The sequence below is a fragment of the Aquarana catesbeiana genome, linkage group LG02, assembly GCF_042186555.1.
Source record: "Aquarana catesbeiana isolate 2022-GZ linkage group LG02, ASM4218655v1, whole genome shotgun sequence".
In the NCBI taxonomy this organism is placed as follows: Eukaryota; Metazoa; Chordata; class Amphibia; order Anura; family Ranidae; genus Aquarana; species Aquarana catesbeiana.
The window spans coordinates 559,481,539-559,506,532 of NC_133325.1; the positions used below are offsets into that span (position 1 = coordinate 559,481,539).

Below are 24,994 nucleotides of genomic sequence, written 5' to 3' on the forward strand. Positions count from 1 at the left end.
AAAAAAATGGTGTGGGGGTACCCCAGGCACTATATACTCTGAACATCAGTATATATACTATATGGCCTGCCCAATTTACTCTGCAGAAAATTGGGCCTTAGGTGTTGGTGGTGCGACAACACAGTTGTGTTACTCTTGTTAGGCTCAGGAACAGGCCCTGCTGTGAAATAGTATATCAAGAATTGTAATTACATGCCCCTGTTAAACTGGCGCAGAAAAATTGGGCCTTGGGTGGTGGTAATGGTGCCACAACACTGTAACCCCTCACAGATACTCTTATTGGGCGCAGGAATTGGCCCTGCTGTGAAATATGAGATCAAAAATTGTAGTTACATGCCCCTGTTAAACAGGGATAGAAAAAAATGGGCTTTGGGTGGTGGTGGTGCCCTAAACCAAAAATATTGTTGGAAGCTAGCATCATCAAGATTGAGGAGGAAAAGGATAGTCAGCATAGGCAGTTGTCAAGGGATCCCACATCCATAGCAAATTCAATCAGTTACATCAGCATCAGGTGCTTGATAGCTGCTGATCCAAGACTGATTCATTTTTATGAATGTGAGCCTATCAACGGAGTCTGTGGACAGGCGCACTCTTTGATCCATTACAAACCCTCCAGCAGCACTGAATGTGCATTCAGAATGCATGCTGGATGCAGGACAGGCCAGTAGCTCAATTGCATACTGAGCTAGTTCTGGCCAGTGATCCATTCTCAAGACCCAGTAACCCAGTGGATGCTCTGTTGGAAAGGTCTCCAAGTCTGCTCTTGCTCCTAGATATTCCTGCACCATTTAATGCAGAAGCTGGCGATGGTTGCTTAAAAGGATCAGACCTTGGGGTTGAGGACTTAAAAATAGTTTAAAGGCATTGGTCAGCTGGCCACCTTCTCCCCCGCTCTTCCTTGGACTGAATGAAGCCTCAACAACATGTTGTCCATCACCATGAAATTGTAACCTCCCAGGATCCTGGGCTGTGTTTGTGTTTCCCTACTGTGTGGGGTGATGACGCAAGGAAGCCCCACGTGTAGCGGCACCGCATCACATCCATTCTGGGCAGTTTTTTTTTTTCCCCATATCATAATGTAGTGACACGATGGCGCCGCACTTTTAGCGGCGCCGCGTCACACGCCACCACCTTTAGCCTTTTTAAAGCCACACTAGACGCGGTGTGATGTCACTGCTCCAGATGGTGAATGACTGGACTGTCCGAGGATCGCTACACCTGCACTTTACCGCATTAAGGTGGGCTCTTAGTGTCATATTGGCATGTAGGCACCTCTCCTCTTTCTCTGTTAGACTGTAATTTATATTGTTGAGAAATTTTTTTTACTGAAGAAACCCTATTGACATCCTTGCAATGCCATTGTTGGCAGAGCCTTCCCTTGTGGAGAGATCCGGTGGAAGCACACCAGTCAAGAACGGCTGTTGATACATTTTACGATACATTCCATTTCTGGCCTAGTCTCCCCCCTTTGGTCTTAACTCCGTGGAGGTAGGAAGCTATGGGCTGATCTGGCCTATATATTAAGTCTTAGGATATACTTAACGGGAATATATGGTCATTTAGTTATACATTGCTTTGATTTTATTTTTTAGATCCTACTCTGATCCACACTTGGGGTATTAACTACCCCGGGGAGGTTTCTCCGATCGTTGCTATTTGGGTGGACGAGTGTGGATGAGGTGGGACCAGCTATCCACCTCAGTTTCCTTTGGGTATTGGCGTGATGTTTGTTTGACGCAGTCGCCGCCACGATTCCAGCAGTGAGACTCTTACGTTGATATGTTTGGGTATGTTCTCCTTATGTGATTACTATGCTGAATGTTCTGTAATGCAAAGCAACTGTTCAAAGTATTTATGTAATGAGTTATTGATATACTATATTACTTTCTAATTTTGATTCTACTATACAGTGTGATTCTTCTCCACAAGTTTCCCCTGATGAAGGGACGCCCTGCATAGTCCCGAAACGCGTACGGCCGTGTGGAAAATTTTACAAGCATCACTACCACTCTATACCATTGTTTTTAATGGTTCTATTGTTGTATATTTTATTTTCTATGTATATACTGCTGTTTTTTGTATATGTCAGTTTGTACTAATAAATTGCTCTTTTAATTACTTTTGTTGCCGTTAAAGTCCCAATAACCTTTTTTTTGGGGGTACTTTTATTCTTTATCTCAGGGATGTTGGCAACCCTCATGGTCTAGCTGGATGGTCTCTTTTTAGACCTCCCAGGGTCTGGAAATGCGTTGCACAAACCTTTCTTCAAGGCCTCCTGAAGATGTTTCATCCTCTGCTCCCTCTACAAAGGCAGGATGAGTTCTGCAACCTTACCCTTGTAACATTGATCAAGAAGGGTTGCCAGCCAGTAATGATCCCACTCCTTTGATACCACGAATACTAGGGTCTTTTCAGAATCAGGGAGGCCATGCAGTGTAAGTTTGCAGAGGCATTCGATTCTGAGTCCTCTGGATCACTAAGGATCACATGATCTGTGATTACCTCCTCCCAGGCACGTACAACTCCTTGGGTTTCTGGGGACTGAAAACCATCCCTTGAAGACTGCTGCTGAGTGTTATCCTCTACATCCATTCTGACACAATCCTCCTCCTCCTCTTCTTTCTGTGTGTTTGGCGGGCCTGGTGCTAAACTCGCACAGGTACTCATTGATGGCCCTCTGCTGTGTGTGCAGCTGCTGCAGCATTGCCAACGTTGAGTTCCACCTGGTGGGCATGTCACAAGGAGGCGGTTGGTGGGCAGGTTGCATTACCTTTGAATGCCAGCCAGCTGAGCACTGGCATTGTATGACCGTCGGAAATTACCACAGACTTTTCTGGCCTTCCTCAGGAGATCCTGTAAGCCTGGGTACCTGCTCAAGAACCGATGCACCACCAAATTCTGGACGTGTGCTAAACATGGAACATGGGTCAAGTATCCCTGTCAGAGGGCAGAGAGAAGGTTGGTGTCATTGTCGCATACAACCATTCCTGACTGAAGCTGGTGTGGGGTCAACCACCTCTGAGCCTGCCCCTGCAGAACTGACAGAATATCTGCCCCAGTGTGGCTCCTGTCCCCTAGGCAGACCAACTCAAGCACAGCATGGCATCTTTTAGCCTGACTGCTTGCATAGCTCCTTGAACACTTATGGACCACTGCTGGTTCAGAGGACAAATCTGCAGAAGAGGCCATAGAGGAAGAAGAAGAGGAGGAGGTGGAGGAGAAAGCTGAGGCATGGTGGCGGAACAAGCTCCAACAACACTGGATCCTGTACTGCAGTAGCATCCTTCCCAGCTGCCAGCAGAGTTGCCTAATGCGCCGTGAAGGAAAGGTAACGTTCCTGCCCATGCCTGCTGGACCATGAGTCAGTGGTAATATGCACCTTACTGCTGACCGCCCTGTCCAATGAGGCCAAAACATTGGCTTCCACATGCTGGTAGAGAGCCGGAATGGCCTTCCGTTAAAAGAAATGGCGTTTTGGAACCTGCCACTGAGGTACAGTACATTCAACAAATTCACGAAAGGGGGCAGAGTCTACCAGCTGAAAAGGCAGCAGTTGCAGTGCTAGCAATTTGGTCAAGCTAGCATTTAGACACTGAGCATGTGAATGGCTGGGACCGAATTTCTTTTTACGGTTCAGAAACTGGGGTAGGGAAATTTGCCTGCTAAAATCAGATGGTGGTGTACTGCTAGCAGATTGGCAGCAAGTACTTGGCACACCTATTGCTATACCTTCATTCCTCTCAGTGCAGGTTTTTGAGAGGACTGGAGGTATAATAGGGTTGGAGATCCCAGATGAGGAGCAAGGAGAAGTCCGTCTTTTTATTTGATGTTGGTCTTTCAAGTGCTGTTGCCAACGGACTGCATGGCAGGTCGTTATGTTTCTAGTCAAGCATGTGGTGCCCAAATGGCTGCTGTTCTGGCCACGCTTGATCCCCTTCAGACATAGGTTGCAAACAGCAATGGTGCGATCTGCTGCACAAGCGTCAAAAAAAAGGCCCACACCAAGGAACTTTTAAAAGTCAGCGAGGAGTCAGCAACACCCTGCACCTGCGGAGATCTGTGGTGTGATGCAATAGGGTGGCTGCCCTTAAGCTGCCCCCTAGAGGACATCCTGCCTCATTGGAGTTGTGCCTCCTCCTCCTCTCTTCTCTCAGGCACCCAAGTAGTCATTGACCTCATCATCCCCTCCCTCTTCTTGTCACTGGAGCAAATTTGGTAGTATGCTGCAGCTGGGGGAACGTGACTGCCAGTTTCTTGTCCATCTTGGGCACCCCCTCTCTCTAGGCTCACGTTACTCCCTTCCTTAACCTGGGAACCAACATCTGAGCCTTCTAATCGCTGCGCATCCTCCAGCAGCATGTACCCAACACTGTGGTCAAATAATTCTGGGGACTCCTCCTTGCATGATGGTGGGGCTACAGGAGGATTGACTGTGGACAAGGAGCCGGTGGAATAGGCCACTTTGGCCGTTGCGTTGGAAGGCAAACTACTCTGAGCCTGGGTGACGGAGGATGAGGAGGATGAGGACGGCTTTGCTATCCACTCCAACTCTTCTGCATGTTCTGGCTCAATAACATGGCCAGCAGCAGAAAAAAGGAACTAGCGTGCCCAACGGCCACCTGCAGAGGATGCACCATGTCCATGACCAGCACTGTTGACTGTAGACACAGAGGCTGCTTGCCCTCTTTTAGTGGCCCGTGAGCGTCTGCCTCTCCTTGGTGGCCTTCTGGACATGATGTATATTTTGTTTTGCAACACCACACTACACTGTATTAGATACTGGGGGTTATTTACTAAAGGCAAATCCACTTTGCACTACAAGTGCACTTGAAACTGCACTGAGAGTGCACTTGGAAGTGCAGTCGCTGTAGATCCGAGGGGGGTATGCAAGGAAAATAAAAAACAGAATTTTAGCTTACACATGATTGGATGATAAAATCAGCAGAGCTTCCCCTCATTTCAGATCTACCACTCAGATTTACAGCGACTGTACTTTCAGTGCACTTTCAAGTGCACTTGTAGTGCAAAGTGGATTTGCTTTTTGTAAATAACCCCCACGGTGTACACCACCTGCACTGTATTAGCAACTGTACTACGGCTGCACTGTATTGTGTACACCACCAGAAGTGTAGTAGAAACTGTACACATGGGGGTTTATTTACGAAAGGCAAATCCACTTTGCACTACAAGTGCACTGCAAGTGCAGTCGCTGTAGATCTGAGGGGGACATGCAAGGAAAATAAAAACCAGCATTTTTGCTTGCACATGATTGGATGATAAAATCAACAGAGCTTCCCCTCATTTCAAAGCTTTCCCTCAGATCTACAGCAACTGCACTTCCAAGTGCACTTGCAGTGCACTTGTAGTGCAGAGTGGCTTTGCCTTTAGTAAATAAACTCCACTGTATTAGATACTGTGTACACCGCCTGCACTGTATTAGAAACAATACAATGGCTGCACTGTATTTTATACTGTGTACACCACCAGAAGTGTAGTAGACACTGTACACACTGTATTAGATACTGTGTAAACCACCTGCACTGTATTAGCAACTGTGCTACAGCTGCATTGTATTGTGTACTGTGTGCACCACCAGAAGCGTAGTAGAAACTGTACACACTGTATTAGATACTGTGTATACCTCCTGCACTGTATTAGCAACTGGACTATGGCTGCACTGTATTGTGTACACCACCAGAAGTGTAGTAGAAACTGTACACATGGGGGTTTATTTACGAAAGGCAAATCCACTTTGCACTACAAGTGCACTGCAAGTGCAGTCGCTGTAGATCTGAGGGGGACATGCAAGGAAAATAAAAACCAGCATTTTTGCTTGCACATGATTGGATGATAAAATCAACAGAGCTTCCCCTCATTTCAAAGCTTTCCCTCAGATCTACAGCAACTGCACTTCCAAGTGCACTTGCAGTGCACTTGTAGTGCAGAGTGGCTTTGCCTTTAGTAAATAAACTCCACTGTATTAGATACTGTGTACACCGCCTGCACTGTATTAGAAACAATACAATGGCTGCACTGTATTTTATACTGTGTACACCACCAGAAGTGTAGTAGACACTGTACACACTGTATTAGATACTGTGTAAACCACCTGCACTGTATTAGCAACTGTGCTACAGCTGCATTGTATTGTGTACTGTGTGCACCACCAGAAGCGTAGTAGAAACTGTACACACTGTATTAGATACTGTGTATACCTCCTGCACTGTATTAGCAACTGGACTATGGCTGCACTGTATTTTATACTATATACACCACCAGAAGTGTAGTAGACACTGTACAAACTGTATTAGATACTGTGTACACCGCCTGAAGTGTATTAGAAACAGTAGACCACGGAATGCACTGTAGATATAGGTTACACTGGATGCAGAGTATATGTATGTATATATATATATATATATATATATATATATATATATATATATATGTAGGAAGGCCAGTATGGTGGCCTGAATTTATGGGAGGAGCCCAGGGGGTATTTAAGCAGCCCGCTCACCTGTGGTGCTTGTCGGTTTCCTGTGCGCGATATACGTCACTAGGCCGACTATTCGTATACCAGCATCCGCAAGCTCTTATCGTGCAAGTTCCCGCATTCGCAATTTCCCTGCTCGAGAGTTTCGAAGCCCGTGTTTACCAATTCGTACGTTCGTACCACGCGTCTGGCTTGGCTGTCGCAGGTAGGGTCCCGTCGGACTTTTGTTTTTACGCATTATAGATATCATGTCACTAAACCGTGATATCAAACTTACGAATCACTCGCAAATTTCACGAACGTACCGCAATGTATATCACTCGTACTATCGTTATGTTACCATTTCGCGTTATCTGAGAAACCACCGTGACGCAGGCGTCGCTTCATTTCAGGCATGTCTAAGTTGTTAAACATGTGTCAGTAGACAGCCATAGCGGTTCGCAAATCTTATCGAATCACGTCAGTTCGATACCAATCATTTCGCATTTCTGAACATTTCTAAATACATTTCTAACATTTCAAACCATTTCGAATCATTTCTCATTTCAGTCACATACCGCGCTCCGATTCGAATCCAGTCGCACCTAAAGATGCACCGATTCGCTCCGGTGTGCCCCAGTAGTTACGGCCTCATTTCAGTACATGCTCCAGAGTCACGTCATTATCAGTCGCTTTCGACTCACCGATTCGTACCTCTGTCATGGTTATCATGCCACGTATCACATTCCGTTACGAATTCAGTCGCATGGAAATGCACCGATTCGTCTCGGCGTGCCCCAGGTATTGGCCACATTTCAGTACATGCTCCAGAGTCCGATTCGCAGTCAGTCGCTATAGCGGCATGATCGATTCGCGCCTCTGTCATGGCAACAAATGTTACACCTGCACTTACCGCGCTCCGGTTCGAATCCAGTCGCATCTTCGATGCACCGATTCGTTACGGCGTGCCCCAGGGCCCGGCCTCATTTCTGGACATGCTCCAGAGTCCGGTTCGTTGTCAGTCGTAGTTTGCGGCTCACCGATTCGTGCCTCTGTCATGGGAATCATTTCAACTGTCACGAATCACGCTTCGATTCGAATCCAGTCGCTTCCATGATGCAACGATTCGTCTCGGCGTGCCCCAGGTATTTTCGGCCACATTTCAGTACATGCTCCGGAGTCCGGTCGTTGTCAGTTGCAATCGCGACATGATCGACTCGTGTCTCTGTCATGGCACGTGCTCTACCATGACAAATCATTTCATTCATTTCATCATTTCACTCATCTCACTGTCACGTACCGCGCTCCGATTCGAATCCAGTAGCATCCGAGATGCACCGATTCGTCCCGGCGCGCCCCAGTTGTCTTGGCCTCATTTCATTCGTACTCCATAGTCCGACTCGTCATTTGTCGCAGTCGAAAAAAAAGAAAAAAAAAAAAAAACATATATGTATATATATATATATATATATATATATACATATATAAATAAAGTAGTATAAATAAAACGTTTGGGCCTCAGCCAACACCTGCATCAGAACTTGGTTAGCTATCAGTTGCGGCATAACCAATTCGTGCCTTTGCCAGGGCAAACATTTCACGGTTACATACCACACTCCAATTCAAATCCAGTCGCATCCGTGATTCACCAATGTACTCCGGCATGCACCAGCGTTTCTTTTGCTTCATTTCAGTACATGCTCCAGAGTCTGGGTCGCTGTCAGTTGCAGCTGCGGCATTCATTTCACTCTAAGGCAAACATTTCATTTATTTCGTTGTCGCATGCCGCGCCCCGATTCAAGTTCAGGGCATCCCTCAGACATCGATTCATCCTGGCAAGCCCCAGTTGGCGCGGCCTTATTGGCGCAGTCATGGCACACCGATTCGTGCCTCTGTCATGGCACAAACAGTTCACTCATTTATTTAATGCCATGCACCTGTCGCTTAAACATGTTACAATTTACCTTTCAAATCAGGTAGTCAAACCCTCCACCGGTTCTCATCTGTCATTTCCTCTAGGTCAGTCAGTCAGTCAAAAAAAAATTAAAAAAAGGGGGGGGGGGGGGGGCCACACCCCGTTTTCCTTCGAAGCTCAGTTTTGGTCCCGATTCATTCGTTGAAACCTTCGCCTAGCTACTATACTCCCTCATAGTCACAGCACATCCAAGTATAACTTTTTGCAATCGTCGCAAATACGCATCCAAACACAACTTCTTGCATTTCATTGCAAGCACACATCGAAACATAACTTCTTGCTATTGTTGCAAGCACACATCCCATCATGACTTCTTGCAATGGTTGCAAGTACGCATCCAAACAGAACGTCTTGCAATCGTTACAAGCACACATCCAAGCACAATTTCTTGCAATCATTTCAAACACGCATCCAATCATAAAACTTCTTGCAAACGTTGCAGGCATGCATTCAAGCATAACTTCTTGCAGTCGTTGCGAGTACGCATCCAAGCTTAAACTCTTGCAGTCTTGCAAGCACATGCAGCAAAAGAAGTTTTCACAATCACTACAAACACATCTCCACCGACAGAAACTCCCTTGCAATCGTTGCAAGCACACATTCAAGCACAAATCTTACAGTCATTACAAGACACGCATCTTAGCATAACTTCTTGCAAACGTTGCAAGCATGCATCCAAGCATAACTTCTTGCAATCATTGCAAGCACGCATCCAGTCACAACTTCTTGCAAAATGTTGCAGGGACACACCCAAGCATAATTTCTTGCAATCATGGCAAGCATGCAGCCAAACACAACTTTATAATCGTTGCAAACACGCATCCAAGTATAACTCCTTGCAGCCCGTGCAAGCACATGCAGTAATACGGACTTCCCGCAGTCACGGCAAACACATCACCATTGACACAAACTCCCTGGCAATTGTTGCAAACACGTATTTAAGCACAACTCTTGCAATCATTGCAGGGCTCGCATCTTAGCATGACTTCTTGCAATCAGTACACATTTCCAGTGGCACACAATCAGTCACACATAATTCTTCAGTGGCACTTAATCGGCCACTTGTCTCCAGTGGCATTTCATACGAGTCACTCATCAATTTCTGTGTCATTTCTCGCTTAGGTCAGTTGAGTACAGGTTCCACCCCGCACCAGGTATCGTATTGCCACACACAGCTGGCTCCTCATAACATCATCAGGCTATACCTAGCCAACATCCAGCATTTCTTGCCCTCACAGGACCCCAGAGAGTCATCCGTGTTTACGGCTCATACAGTAGGATCCTTTCTACGTGGCGTCCAGAAGCATCAGCCCATAGCTAAACGGCAAACGCTTGCCCATCACAACTGCCATCTTCAGGGACATGTCAAAACCTCAGACATTCCCCAGTCTAGTCATACAAACAGCCATCTACCTGGCCTCTGTGGTTTTCTACGGCCTAACAAATTCACTTTACTGGCACAGGCAGCCAGGTACTACGTAGACACAACTTGACTCGCTTGTAATACCATTATGTCCTTCAGCTTGTAGTCTCAAAAAACTCAATAATCCGGAGGTCTACAATAACCTCCTCCGAATTAACGAATACCACGCAGGCCAGCCTCCCCCTCAACAAACTGACCCGTATCAGGTTAGTTCCCCAAGACTTCACCCATACACGGGTGTGTACTAACAAGTAGCTGCAGTCTTTCCTAAGAATGTGGACCTATCAATGTCGGAAGGTCCCGTACTACGTGGGTCGGTGTATCAATGATTATACCTTAACTCTAGGGTCTTATCACCAACGTCGCCCTTGTCACCCCAGGTAGCGACAGGTGCCACAGCCACCACAGGCATCGCGGCAATTTTTGGCCATCATCGGTTTACAAGTACATGGCCCCCAGAGACACTCCTAAAACCCCGGGTTTACCCGGACTTCCTCCCTCTTCAAGTTACACCCGGTCATGGCAACCGCTTAACTCCAGGGTCTTATCTGGACAGGACAGGCCGTGGCTTTGCCACCGACATCCGGTCCGAGGCGAGCCTCTTAATGAAGCCAGGTCCGCATCGCTCTGTGATGTCCTTCCTGCGCACGCTGGTGTAATTGTCTTGGCAACACCAGTTTAATGTCCACTGCATGTTCGTTCCAGGCTGCCATCTTCTGGGACATGTCTACTATATTAACCAGTATGCTATTGGGCCTTCTCCCCAGTTTGGTCATACAAGCAGCCATTTACTTGGCCTATCACGGGTTCTGGCGGCCCAGCGAGTTCACCCGCAGCAATCCCGCAGGCCAAGTTCTGTGTAGTTGGCTCGCTGCCAACACCATTTCATCCTCCACCCTGCAGTGTCCAAAACCCAGCAATCAAGCTCCAGGATAGACATCCATCTCCATAAAGTAAACAACGTCCGGTGGCCAGTAACCATACTCGACCACCTACTGTCACTCCTACCGGAACACTCAAACTCTAGTCCCCTATTACCTTTTCGGGCAACCCTCGAGTGCCTGCCAGTTCATCAAACACCTGGGGTTCTTCTACGCTGCCTACACCTCGACCCCAGTCAGCACTCCAGTCACTCTTTAGTATTGGGGGAGCCTTGGCAGCATGTCGGCATGGGTCCCAGACCACGTCATCAAGAGACTTAGCAGGTGAAACTCTGCCTACCTCGCCCTGTACGTCCCCACTCCTTAGGTGGAAACGGCACAAGCATTCGCCAAACTTGCTCAAATAAATAAAGCCAAAACTAATAAAACCACACCCCTACCTGAATGTTTTTGCCCCCTTATTCTGGCATACTGACCAGCAGACCAAGGCACACTTTCAGGTCCATTTCATATGGTAAGTCCACACTTCCAGGTCTATTTCCGATGGTAAGTTTTATGTTAACTACAAATGTTATCTATGTCCATATCGGACATAGGGCTCCACCCATAAGTAGGAAGGCCAGTATGGTGGCCTGAATTTATGGGAGGAGCCCGGGGGGTATTTAAGCAGCCCGCTCACCTGTGGTGCTTGTCGGTTTCCTGTGCGCGATACCCACCCTCCCATCCCCATTTCAAGGCATTCATTTCATTCATTCATTTCATTCATTTCTCTCTACAGAATAATCATTTCTTAAACTAGGGTATGCCCCCTTATTCTGGCATACCGACCAGCAGACCAAGGCACACTTTCAGGTCCATTTCATATGGTAAGTCCACACTTCCAGGTCTATTTCCGATGGTAAGTTTTATGTTAACTACAAATGTTATCTATGTCCATATCGGACATAGGGCTCCACCCATAAATATATATAAATACACTGACTGAATATAGAGTAAACACTGAATATATAGTCTATGCTAAATGCAGAGTGTATATATATAATATACACACTAGACTGATAGTGTATCAAATACACTGCCACTAACTGAATCACCTGCCTGCTTAATCTAAATCGAGCTATCTCTCTGTCCACGGCAACAACACTACACACTCCCGCCGTGTAAGCAGCCTTATATAGTGTGGGGCGTGAACTTATTCCCCCTGAGCCATGATTGGCCAAAGGCATTCTGCCTTTGGCCAATTATGGCTCTCTTAGCAGAGGGTGCTGTGATTGGCCAAAGCATGCAGGTCAGGTGCATGCTTTGGCCAATCATCATACAGCAATGCACTGTGATCTTGCAGTGCATTATGGTGCGTTCCACGGGCGCTCAAATTTGCAGCGAACGCCCCATAATGTTCGCTCTTGAGCGAACACCTGATATTCGAGTCGAACTTATGTTTGACCCGTGCATCAAGCTCATCCCTAGCTTGTACTAGCAAGTGCACCTGTGGTAAGTGTGTGTGTGTGTGTATGCACGCATGTGTGTTTGAGCTTAATGCAATAGGCTGCGCACACTTATGCTTAGCTTACATGTAGGCAGCCTGACCCCATTTTAATCCACATATGGATTGGTGTGTTTAATCCACATATTTATTTACTAAGCATGGCAACCAATCAGCTTCTAGCTTTATTTTTTACAGCCTAACTAAACAAGCAGAAGTTAGAAGCTGATTGGCTACTGATCACAGCTGCTGCAGATTTTGTCTGCTCCAGCTTTAGTAGAAACCCCTCTGCAATGCTAATGTTCTTAGATCAGCAGAAAGGCATATAGGTCTTTTGTATGTGTCCCAGGAGGGCCAATATCTCTCCAGCTCCCCCCTGCCCCCAGCTGTGTGAGAGGCTATGACCTGGCTCTCCTGGGTCCTGATCCGTCTGTCACCAGTAAAGAAATGTTGTGCCTGATGAGCAGAGAGCCGGGCTCAGCACTGACTGCAGGTGACAGCAGCAGCTGCGCTCTGTGATGTGCAGCTTCTAGCAGAGAACAACCACTGACTACGGGGTGCTGGCAGGCTGTACTGTGTGTGTGTGTAGGGGGGGTCGCTTTCTTCTTTTCTCTAAACTCACATTCATTTGAATCCCTGCCATCCTGGCAATCCCATGAGCACTGGGCAGCATGATTTTGGCAGCAGCTGGCAGCAGCATCAAGCTGGGACAGGTCACCAGCTCAACCCCTTAATCCAATCACAGAGGTAGAGGGGGTGACACAGGGTGGTTGTGTAAGAGTACAGGAATCTAGCTTGCAAGGAAAGGACCTGCCTTCTTAGAGGAGGAGAGGAAGGGTGGGTGCTTGGAGATCACAGAAAGAGCAGTATTGGTTTGTAGGCAAACCCCCCTTTTTCTTTTTTTTTTTTTCCTCCTGGGGGGGGGGTTGGGGGACCTTTACCTTGTGTGTGGGAGCCCCACATCCTATCTCACGTGTGCTCTTGGAAGTCCCAGCAATACATTGGTAGCACCGATGGTCATTCCAGCACTGCTTCTATTGGAGAGCATCGTTACATCTTGTTTCAGGACCACTTCTGGTGGACAGCTCCTTCCATCCGCACCAGTCTGCAAGCGTTCCCTGGACGTTCCCCATCGCTAGGATCCTTCTCTGTGGGCTGACCTACCTTTGGACCTCTAGGACTACTATGCATCCTGACACTGTCACTTCCTAATTATGTAAAACCCCCCCTAACTGCTGCAGGAAAAGGGGGGAACTCCATCTTCACCTCCACCACCTTCTACACAAGATGACCACTGAAGACTCCTGTCTTTAAATTCAAACGCTGGTAAGTGATTTATCCCCAGAGGCATGCTGTTTCTTTATATTCATATTGGAAAGGGGGGGGGGGGGGGGGTTAAAGATAGCCTCTTTGCTTGTGGGCTAGCTAAAATGGTTAACTATCCCTAAGAGAGCATTCAGTCTGCCAGCTGACGATGTGCTTCGCAAGAAGAGACCCTGCTCTGATCATATTCCATTACAAGCTGGAAACTGAGCAAAAGGAGAGAGGACATCCAAAGTGAGAGGGGATGGGGGAAGCAGGCTGAGCGATTACCTTTAATTCTCAAGAGCTGTGTGAGCTTGTTCTGTGCTGGGAAGACTAGAAAATGCAGATGTGCTTAATGTTTTGTGGCACAGCTTCTTATAGCTCCTCTGCAAGTGGCTGTAGTATGTTGGAGTGTATAGCAAACATTTAGTGGATTGATGCTTCTATATCGTTAATGGCTTGTCTGTCATTTGTCTCCTTCTGTTTCTTTATCCCTGTCTCACCCCCGTTACTTGCTTTTGTCTGTCTAGCCTAAATGTGGCCATTTACATTGGAGTGCCCCTGTACTCATTTTGCAAGAAATCTAATATATTTCCCCCCACTCCAGTCTCCCAGGGACTTTCATTCCTCTGTTTCAGTGCTCACCTCCCCATTTGCATTTTGGTCTTGTGCAACTGCTTTCAGTGATCTACCATTCCTCCCTATACAAAAGCACCCCCCTTATCTTTACTTCATCTATTATCCAGTCTCTTTACATTTGTTCATCATACCTCTGTGTGTGATTTAGGTATCATTTTCATCCCATACACTCTGTTCCCATTTCTATGACTCTCTCCCCAGATCCTGGTGTAGCTCTCCCTCTTATCTCCTATACATCCCCCACCCCCTCCTATGTTTTCCTGTGCGTTAAATATTTTCATCTGCTCCTCTGAATTGCACCCATTTAACATCTTTAGGGCAGACTGCTCCAGTCTGTGGTTGGCAGCAAGAAGTCTTGATTAAAATCAGTCTTCTCTCTTGCAGTAGAGAGAGATTTACAGGCACTGAGATATAGAGGGTGATTAAAAATCCATTTTAGTTTGTGGGAGGGGGTAAGAGAATAGAAAAGAGAAGGGTAGCATTACCCCAAGGGGATCTTCTCTTTATTAATTTGCATATTGGCCAGGTTAATTCTTTAATGAAATTGTACCTGCATTAGACCTGGTCTGGTGCATGGAAGGAATCCTGTGTGCAGAATATAGTTTGAAGCAGTGCAACATTTCAGGATATGTTAAATCTTTTGAACTGTTTGTCAGCACTAATAACAGCTAAAGGCTAAAGTGCTTCAGCCCAAAATTAATAAATACTACCCAGTCATCTATCTATCTATCTATCTATCTATCTATCTATCTATCTATCTATCTATCTATCTATCCATCAGTCTTAGCCCATGATCCTATGTATCACTATTGATGTGTTGGGATGTTGAGACTTTCTTAAAATTAGGTTTCATCTAATGGTGAACAGTGCCCTATGTTTACAGATTACTGGGGGGGGGGGGTAATGTAAGAATTGTTGAGTGACAAATGAAGGCTGCACATTATATTGGCATGCATTTCTGGTTAATAGAGTGTGTAAGATGGACCCCTTATGTGAAATATAGAACCAAGCAGAGGCACTATTGGTTCATGCATCACGCTTATTAAAGCCTGAAGAAGAAGAAGAAGACTTGTTTTAATAGCATATATATGCACATTGTTATTATATATGGTATGTGTTGCAAGTTTAAAGTGGAGTTCTATGTTTCAGACTAAACTATAAGGCACTTTAACCCATTTAAAGCAGATTGCAGGGACATGCTGAGATATTGCTGTTTCCTCTCCAGTGTACAGCTGATTGATCTTCTGACTACCGATTATGAGGGATACCAGTTTTTGATGTGCTTATGTGTACACACACACAAGCTGTGTTTATTGGAGAGTACGGGAAATGAATGCAAATGTGTACAGATTGCATTCTGGGAGCATTTTTCCTTCCCAACTGTGTTTTACTGCATTTCCTATTGCTATGTTTGTCTCAGCTAGACAGTAGTTTGACCCCTGGACTACAGATTATTGGGACACTTTCATATTGGTATATTCATCATACAGTGTAAAACCATACATGGATTGCAATTAACAAAAACAAGCAATCCTTCATTATTGTCATATCTCCAGAATATGTAATAATTCATTGTCTATCTATCTATCTATCTATCTATCTATCTATCTATCTATCTATCTATCTATCTATCTATCTATCTATCTATCTATCTATCTATCTTCTTTGTTTATGGAACCCCAATTACTAATTATAATTGTTTATTCAATATTGCTTTATTGATCAATTGACAGTAATCAATTCAAGTTGAGTGAAGGCTGCTAATTGCATTATGTTCAGCTATATTATAGCATGTACAATCATAGTGGCAAGCTATCAATTTTACCTATGCAGTGTAGTCTAGTATTTGAGACCAAATTGATTTGAGTATTATAACAGTTGCATTAATACCAAGGTTTTCTTCAAGAAAGAAAGTAATCCATTGGGACCTCAAAAACACTATGAAATCAAGAGTATCCAAACATTTCTATACTTACAACTCCTTAATTATAACCAGGGGTAACAATAGTTGTAAAAAAAAACATCCAAACATTTTTTTCATTAAATGCTCTAGGGCAGCCTTTCTCAACCCTTTTACCTTGGGCAACCCTTTTACCTTGGGCAACCCTTGAAATAATGATCTCATGTGCCCCCTACTAATCAATGGTCTCAGGGAACCCCTACTAATCATTAGCATATCTATAGCTCATGGTACATTAGCGTGCACAGTAAATCACAATGTACTTCGAATATTTGACACCAAGGGCTACTCTAAATTACAAAATATATTTCAATAATAATATTATTAAGGTAAAAACAAATAATCATAATGGCCAAAAAATGAATACGGACAGTGAAAATCCCAGTGTTACCTTTATTTTGATGGTTAGTGGAGAAATCCCCACTTATTATGATAGTCAGTGGAAAAGTACCTTTCTTCATTTTTGGTCAATGTAATGCTCCCTTGCATGGGTGGTCAGTGGAAAAATGCCCACCTAGATTATTATTGGTTATTGGTGGGAGTAGGTTATCATTACCTTGGTGGTCATTGTAGTGAGAGAAGGGCCCCATTACACTGGTGGTGAGATCATTAGTGTCAGTGGTTACTTATCTGGGAGTTGGACATTTCTTAATGTTCAAGGAACCACCATCAGCTTCTGATTGCGGATTCCATGGAACAATGTTTGAGAAAGGCCTCTGCAGGCTATTAAACAACCTAATTCTGTTACTGAAGAGAATCCTTCCTATGAATTATGCTAAAATATTCTGTCCTCCTGCTCAACTGATATGCCCTTGTCTTTTGTACAGTCCTTGAAGAATAAAGTTAATTTGCCAAATGTTGATAATGATCTTGGATGCATTTATGAATAATAATTAGATCACATCTGAGGTACCTTTTATGTCAAACTGAACACATTTTTCTAACCTTTAATTAAATGTGAGAACTCTCATCCCTTTTAAATAATTAACTGTCTGCTTAACATTTTAGAAATCTGCTACGTCCTTCTTAAAGTGTTATGCTCAAAACTTTACCCCATTTTGAGATCTTGCCCTACAAGTGATTTATATTGAATGTGGTCCTGTTACCATGGCCTGTCTGTGTAACGCAATTTTTATTGACATTGAAAGTTATCTCCCATTTAATGACCATTTTTATACTTTGTCACGACCATTTCAGAATATGTTGCTATTCTGCTGAGGATCAGTAATTCTACATAATTTTGTGTCATCAGCAAAAATGGCTAGAGTAATAAAATGACTGAAAAGAACTGGGCCCAGCTATGATCCTTGTGGTACCTTCTGCTGACTTTTTCCTTTAAAAGAAAATTATAGTGTGTTTTATTAGCACATGCTTTGAGTTGTTATTGTTATGTTTAGCTTACCCATGTTTTATGTAAGTATCATGTTTTACATTCTTGATGCACCGTATTTCCATTATTAGAAATATGCACATAATGCTGTAAATGTGGATTCTGCTACTAGTGTTTACCTGTACTTCAACACAGTAGTCCAATTCTCCCAGATTAAAAACTGCTGGGATAAATTCTCATTAACACAGAGAATCTGTTGTTTCCAGACTTGAACAGCAGACTTGATCACAGGTGGTCATAAATGGCCTGAGCTCACCCCCAATTTGATGAAAATCTGGTCATTTAGGGGGATAATAATGAGTAATTTGAAGCACTCATTATTGCAAACAGTGATTTTCTAACTTGTATAATTTCTGTGCAGTTGGGCTGATCCTGCACTTTACTAATTGAGAAGAGTTAAAGAACACTTCACTATACTTGTGCTACTTCTACTAATCAGCGGAGTTGTTTAGTATATCTTGGTGGGTCTTAGCGATTTTAAGCATGTGGAGATGTCTGCCAGCCCAGTGCTGTTGAGGAGACTATTACTGTCATTTTAGGGCACATCCATTTACAAAACTACTAAGCGGAAAACAGAGCTGATAATAAATAAATATGGCTGCATGATTATACATGATTACAAACTATATAGCATGACACCTCACATTTATATCTCAAAAATGTTTCCTTTTGAAAACATTGAAAAGTTTAGAGGTCCTTTTTACAAAGCTGAAGAAAAGACAGTTTAGAACTGGCCCACAGCGATGAGATATGAGGTTCGGGTTTGCCTCGAAATGGGTTTGCTAAGGATCCAGCGCATTTGAAATTCATGGTCCTGAAATTTGCCAGACTGAATTTGGTGTAACAATGGTTCAGTCCAATCCCATGGGATGTCAGATAATAGCAGGCTCCTCCCAATTAGCTGAAGCCAGGGGATTCTGCACCCCACAGCCACACGTAATAAAGGGGTGGGGATGCTGGTGAAATCATTGACTTAATATGGCTAAATGACCATACTTTGTGTTTTTTTTTCATTTTGTTTTTATTTTACACCATATTTCTTTAAAATTCCTGCAAGGTTAAAGAATGGTTTGGGGTTTATTTTTTTATTTTTATTATTTAATTTTCTTTTGGTACAGCCTTTTTCCTATTTCAGGGTCTGCAATATACAATTGTTCCTGAAATGCCAAAGATGCCTTTTTGTTTGTAATGTATTACCACATATACTGTGGTATATGTGTTAAAGGGGGTACATGTGGTTAAGCAGCCTGCACCATAGCAATGAGGAGGACCATGCCATGTGGAGGCATGGCATGTCTACCTTTTCTATTTCAGAGTGGCCATGCCATACTGACACAGCACACCCAGGAGGTAGTTGAGTGGCTATCAGATATTCCTTTTCGTTCTCTCAGCACAGAGCAGCCTATTGTCTGCAACGTCTGTTAATGCACCCTCTTCTTCCTCCTTCTCCACTTCTGCTAATCTTGCCATAGCCCTATAAATTGACAAAGAGGAGTCATCAGGATTATTTAATCACTCCATCACTGCAGGATGATGATCTTGGTCATGAGCAAACATTCCAACTTTCAGATATAGAGGATAAGGAAGATAGCACCACAACCATAGAGGGAGGGGATATCTGCAGGGAGCAGCAAGAGGCAGTTATGTTTCAGCAGTGGAGCTTACTGCAAAGTGAGAGTGGCTGATAAGGTGGCAGGCCATCTGTGGGTGCCACTGATTGAAGGGAAGGATAGCTCCAAGGTGGGGAGGCGGTAGAGCATTGAGGGAGGATTTTGGTCCGAGGGCATAGACAGCTTTTAGAGGACTAAAGGGAGCATCCTAATCCATTTGGCAGCAATGCCCTACAGGTGCAGGCCACTGCAATGCCCAGAGTTGGTCCACAGAGATCCGCAGCATGGGACTTTTCTTCATATATCTGCTACCAAGAGCACCATAGCAGTGTTCAGCCTCTGCCTTCTGTGTATTAGCGGTGACAAAAGTACCAGACCTTCGGGTACCATGTGCATGAGGAAACAATGACTGCACCACAGAACTCAATGAGAGCATCACCTCAGTGATACAAGTTGGCAGCAAAAGGGTCTTTGTTCCCCACTTTCTCTATCTCCCCTGCCTCTGCAACATTCTCTTGCTGCATCTGCGGCAATATCTGTGGCCTTCAGCAACAGGGATGGAAGTCTCATAAGAGATTTCAGAGATTTAAGATACACGACATCAATAGGGGAAGCTATGCTATTAAGAGTCAAGGGAAGGCTTGAACCTCTGCAAATGTCACCTGAACCCACCCTGCTATCTCAGCATACTGTTCAAGGCAGCTGCTAGAGTGGAGGAAAAATGCCCCCAAATCACCCCATGTTTAGGATACTAATGCCAGCTTGTTAAAATAGATGGCTTTGTGCCTACTCACATTCCAGCTCATGGAATCAAACACCCTCCACAACTTTATGGCTTGTGCTACACCAGAGTGGCAGGTACCCAACCGCCATTATTTTGCCCCGAAGGCCATCCCTGCTCTCTACTAGCATGTGGTATTCATTGTGTCTGTCGCTGAAGGATGCTGTCAGTGGCATTGAGCACATTATTTCGGACATGTGGGCCAGTAAGTATGGGCAGGGATGCTATATATCCTTCACAGCATGCTGAGTCAGTCTTCTGGTGGCTGGGAAGGATGCAAGATGGGTTATTCTCCTGGATCTAGTGGTGCCACAATGTTTTGTTCAATGGTTAAAATGCAGTCATTTGTACCTCCTCATCACTGCCCTCATCTTCTGACTCCTTAGACCTAGCATTCCCACCCAAGCCCAGCTGGATAAATGCTGCCACGCTATGTTGCAGCTCATCTGCCTGGGAGACAGTAGCCACACTGGGTCTCAACCGCTGGAAACTCTCCAGACCAAGGCTAGGAGGTGGCTCATCACAAGCCACTTTTAGCCAGGCAAGGTCATGTGTGATAACAGCACTAACTTGCTGGCTGCCCTTTATCACACATGTACCTTGCCTGGCATATATCCACAACCTGGTGCGGAAGCAGTTCATCATGAAGTACACTATCTTTCAACAGGTATTTCACCAGGCCAGAAGGATTTGTGGTCACTTTAGGTAGTCATACTTGGCAATTTCTTGGCAGAAATGCAGCAGCAACATGAGCTGGGGCTCAATGTTAGCCATACTGTAGCATGTCGTCAAAGAGTACCTATGTAATTATGGTATAAAGACAGGTTCTGACTTGTTATTCATGATGCGTGAAGCATTTTAGGATCTTTTGAAGACACAACCAAAAGGATGACGAGGTGGGGATTAGTGATACAATGCCTCTCTGTCCTAACTATTTGGCCTTATAAGCTGGGCATTGGAGGCACAGTATCAGGTGGAAGAGGAGAACTACTGCTGGTGTTTTATGGCCAGATGGATCCTCCTCTGCAAGGCAAGGGCAGCGGAGGAATACAAAGAGGAGAAGAGCTGGGATGCTGGTGGTAAAGAGGAATTCTGGCATAAGGAGAACATTTTGCCCTTCCCTAACCCTAGGAGTTGTACCTGGGTGGGTCAAAATTGTTGGGGACATTATTGTCCTCAGCAACACTGAAGACTTGAGGTCCTCTGCTGCAGGAAATTTGTGGCAAATGGGGTAATTTATGCTCAAATTCCCGCACAAGGATCCCAGGATTGGGTAATCGAAAAGAGAGACCACTGTTGGATGGCCACCCATTAGAACCTGGATGCAATGGTAAAATGTGTTGTCTACTGCCACCATCCCAAAAACCCAAAATGCAGCATTTGAGGAGGTGCTAGAACTCAATTTTTTTGATGGTGGCAGAATCCCCTCTAATGACCAATATGCCTCCAATCTTCTGATCCCTGAAAGGAGGAGCGGTGGTGATAGTGCTGCCTCTGTGCTGCTTTTCAGAGTTTTGCAAACCAGAACAGCCAGGTCTGGCTCCAGACAGCACTCACAGGTAGCACCTGAACCACATGATTGCTGGCTACATTCCAGGGATGATGTGGACCCTCTCAGAAGTGTGTACTCCATTGACATTTGGAAACAAGATACCCATGCACAGATCCCAATAGCTTGTACATGCATATAATCTACCAGGTGCTAAAGGGGTGTGACCACATATTAACACTAAAAATACTGAATGAACCCTCTGCACACTGCTATACCCTTTCAAGCAAACTTTGCAATAAACATATGGATATTTAATTCACACATATTTCAATACATGTTTAGGCTGACCAACTACGTCTAATACCTAAACTGTGCAGCTCTCCCCATTTTGTGTCTTATTGCCCCAGGTTGCCATTGTGTCCACAGGAGCATTTGCAGTGGCAAAGCAGAGTAGGACTGACTAAAGAGGGATTACTTTGATGCAGTTGGCCAGCTTAAACATGTATTGCAATATGTGTGAACTAAATATCCCTATTTTTTATTGCAAAGTTTTCTTGAAAGGGTATAGCGGTATGCAGAGGGTTAATCCAGTATTTTTACCATTGACTATTGGGTGTCTAGGCTGGACAACGGTTCAGAGCATGCACAGTATGTGCTGGCTTTTCGGACTTGTCCTTCAGCTACTGTGCTGTCTGAAAGGGCTGTAGCACAACAGCAGGTTTGCTATGAAGAGGCACTGTAATATCTGTATCTCCCCTGACAATATGTATTGGTTTACTTTCATTAAAATAAACCAGCTCTTGCTTACTAATGACTTCAAAACCCATTCTGTTGATGCTACAGACTAAACTGTTATTTTCATCCAACCATTCCTCCTTACAAAATTATACCTGCCAAGATTAACAGCTCCTGCCACCTCTCCTGGCCCATCCCAAACTGCAAAGGTGCCACACAATGTTTTTGCAGCCCGGTCTCAGCTGTCAAGTTACTAATGTTTTCTGAAGGGTAAATACTACTGTGTGTCTCAAAGTCTGTGGTCTGTTTTAATGTCCAGGCACTATAAAGGTTCCACACGTTTCCACTGCTGGTCAGCAGCCAAATTTCCAGTGTTTCCTGTAGGGAAAATCCTGCATTGCACCTTGAAGTGTGCTCCTCAAACATATATCTGTGGCTACTGTCCCTCACTCTAATATTTATTTTAAGCTAAAACCTACCTTGTCTCCTCCTCTTATGCTGCGGCCTAACCAAGCTGTTTACATACTGTCCAGCCACTAAACAATATTTGTTGCTATTGTCTCAGATAATACACTGTATTTTTTCTTGCAAGATAAAACCGACCTTGTCTCTTTCTATGTGTTGCTTATTCAAATGCTCATTTACTGTCTTGATGTTTGCAAATTACTATTAAATACATTACTATTAAATACGTACCAAAAGTCTATAGTTTGAATATGTTGGGAATGTAGTTTTGTAATATTTTATTTTTAAGACAATGAAGTGTTGTACTTCAGCTCACAAACAATACTATTATATTGCTGTTCCACTGACCAATTTGTACAAAGTTGAGAGCTTTGGTTTTATTTTTTTTATCATTATATTTCCTATAGTTTTTTTATTTTCTGTGGCTGCTACTTCACCAGTCAATTCAGGCCTACTACGGCTTGATAATAAAAATAAAGGAATTCAGCCAAAACTACCTAAAAAGGTTTTTTTTTCATGTTAAAAGGGTGTTCTATCTAAGTCAGGACTCTGTGCAGGCCAGTCAAGTTCCTTCACCCCAAACTTGCTCATTCATGTCTTTATAGACCTTGCTTTGTGCACTGGTGTGGAGTCATGTTGGAACAAGAAGGGGCCATCTCCAAACTGTTCTCACAAAATTGGGAGCATGAAATTGTCCAAAATGTCTTGGTATGCTGACGCCTTAAGAGTTCCCTTCACTGGAACTAAGGGGCCAAGCCCAACCCCTAAAAAAACAACCCCACACCATAATCCCCCTTCGCCACATGATTTAGAGGGGTGGCCCAATGCTTTTGGCAATATAGTGTGGATGAGCAAGTTTGGGGTGGAGGAACTTGACTGGACTGCACAGAGTCCTGACCTCAACCCAATAGAACGCCTTTGGGATGAATTAGAGCGGAGACTGGGATGGGGACCTTCTCGTCCAACATTAGTGCCTGACTTCACAAATGCGCTTCTGGAAGAATGGGCAAACATTCCCATAGACACATTGCTAAACCTTGTGGACAGCCTTCCCAGAAGAGTTGAAGCTGTTATAGATGCAAAGGGTTGGCCAACTCAATATTGAACCCTACAGACTAGTACTGGGATGCCATCAAAGTTCATGTGCGTGTAAAGGCAGGCGCCCCAATACTTTTGGCAATATAGCGTATATATTATATTTATATATATATATATTATAAATACTTTTTTTCTTTTTTTAGAAGTGATCACAAAAACCCTGTTTCCAGCTGCATAAGGGGTTTAGATAGCTGAGGGCTGAGAAACAGCAGTACACTGATCTTCCCAGTGAATGACTGTGTAGGGGGGCGTGTCACCACAAGTCTGATCATTAGAGGAGAGCAGGCTGAGTTGTCAGCTCAGCCAGAAAACTGACCATGCTGTGCTCTCATGCTTAGTGTGGTAAGTTTGAATTAGGAGAGCAGGGGGCCTGCCAGGAACACCAGGTATTTTACACAAAGGAAGCAATGCAAGACAACAGGATACTTTTTTATACAAGTACATGGTACAATATCAGGAATATGAAATATTCGGTCAACATATTCTTTAACAAATATATTTGAATAAGAGTGATTTTTCACAATGATAATTAACAGTATTAATCAATAGTATTAAGCAATGTTTACCATAGAAGGTGTTAAAGTCGGGAATACAGAAGTAGTTATATGTGTTGGTCAATGACATGAATTTGTCAGGCAAATATGCAGAGTATAGATCAGTGACCTAAATTATCTGCTTGGCAACCAGCCGCTGTCATTATACTGCGGCAGGTCGGCTTGTTCCCGCGAATCGGCGTAGCTGTATGTCGGTCCCTTTAACCACTATAGTAGGCATGCGCGCTGATCTGCATGGCCGGCGACTGCGATGGGCAGCAGCTGCGATGTCTGCTGGCCACCCACCATTGCTCCACAGAGAGCCAGAACAGGCATCTGTCAACAAACAGATCCCCGCTCTGACAGGGAAGTACAGAGTGATTGTCTATTCCTAGGGATCAGGAACAGCGATGTCTCTCTACTCCCAGTTAGTCCCCTCCCCCCACAGTTAGAATCATCTCACAGGGAACACATTTAACCCCTTGATCGCCCCAAGTGTTAACCCCTTCTTTACCAGTGTCATTTATACAGTAATCAGTGCATTTTTATAGCACTGATCGCTGTATTAATGTCACTGATCCAAAAAAAGTGTCAAAAGTGTCCGATCTGTCCGCTGCAATGTCGCAGTCCCGATTAAAAATTGCGAATTACTGCCATTACTGGTAAAGAAAAAAAAAAAATAATAAAAATGCCATAAATCTGTCCCCAATTTTGTAGATGCTATAACTTTTGTGCAAACCAATCAATATACG

At 44.4% G+C, this 24,994-nt stretch overlaps 1 protein-coding gene across 4 annotated transcripts in view; it reads left to right on the forward strand.

Annotated features, from left to right (window-relative positions):
- Window positions 1-13,129: 13,129 nt before the first annotated feature.
- GRM4 (glutamate metabotropic receptor 4) overlaps window positions 13,130-24,994 on the forward strand; it is a 617,812-nt gene continuing 605,947 nt past the window's right edge. For 2 of the 4 annotated variants that reach the window (XM_073616043.1, XM_073616042.1), the window contains exon 1: window positions 13,130-13,560. The gene's annotated coding sequence lies outside the window, so the exon portion shown is untranslated. Of the gene's footprint in view, window positions 13,561-13,657; window positions 13,792-24,994 lie in introns of those variants that run through there. The other 2 variants (XM_073616040.1, XM_073616041.1) reach the window with 2 other exon arrangements.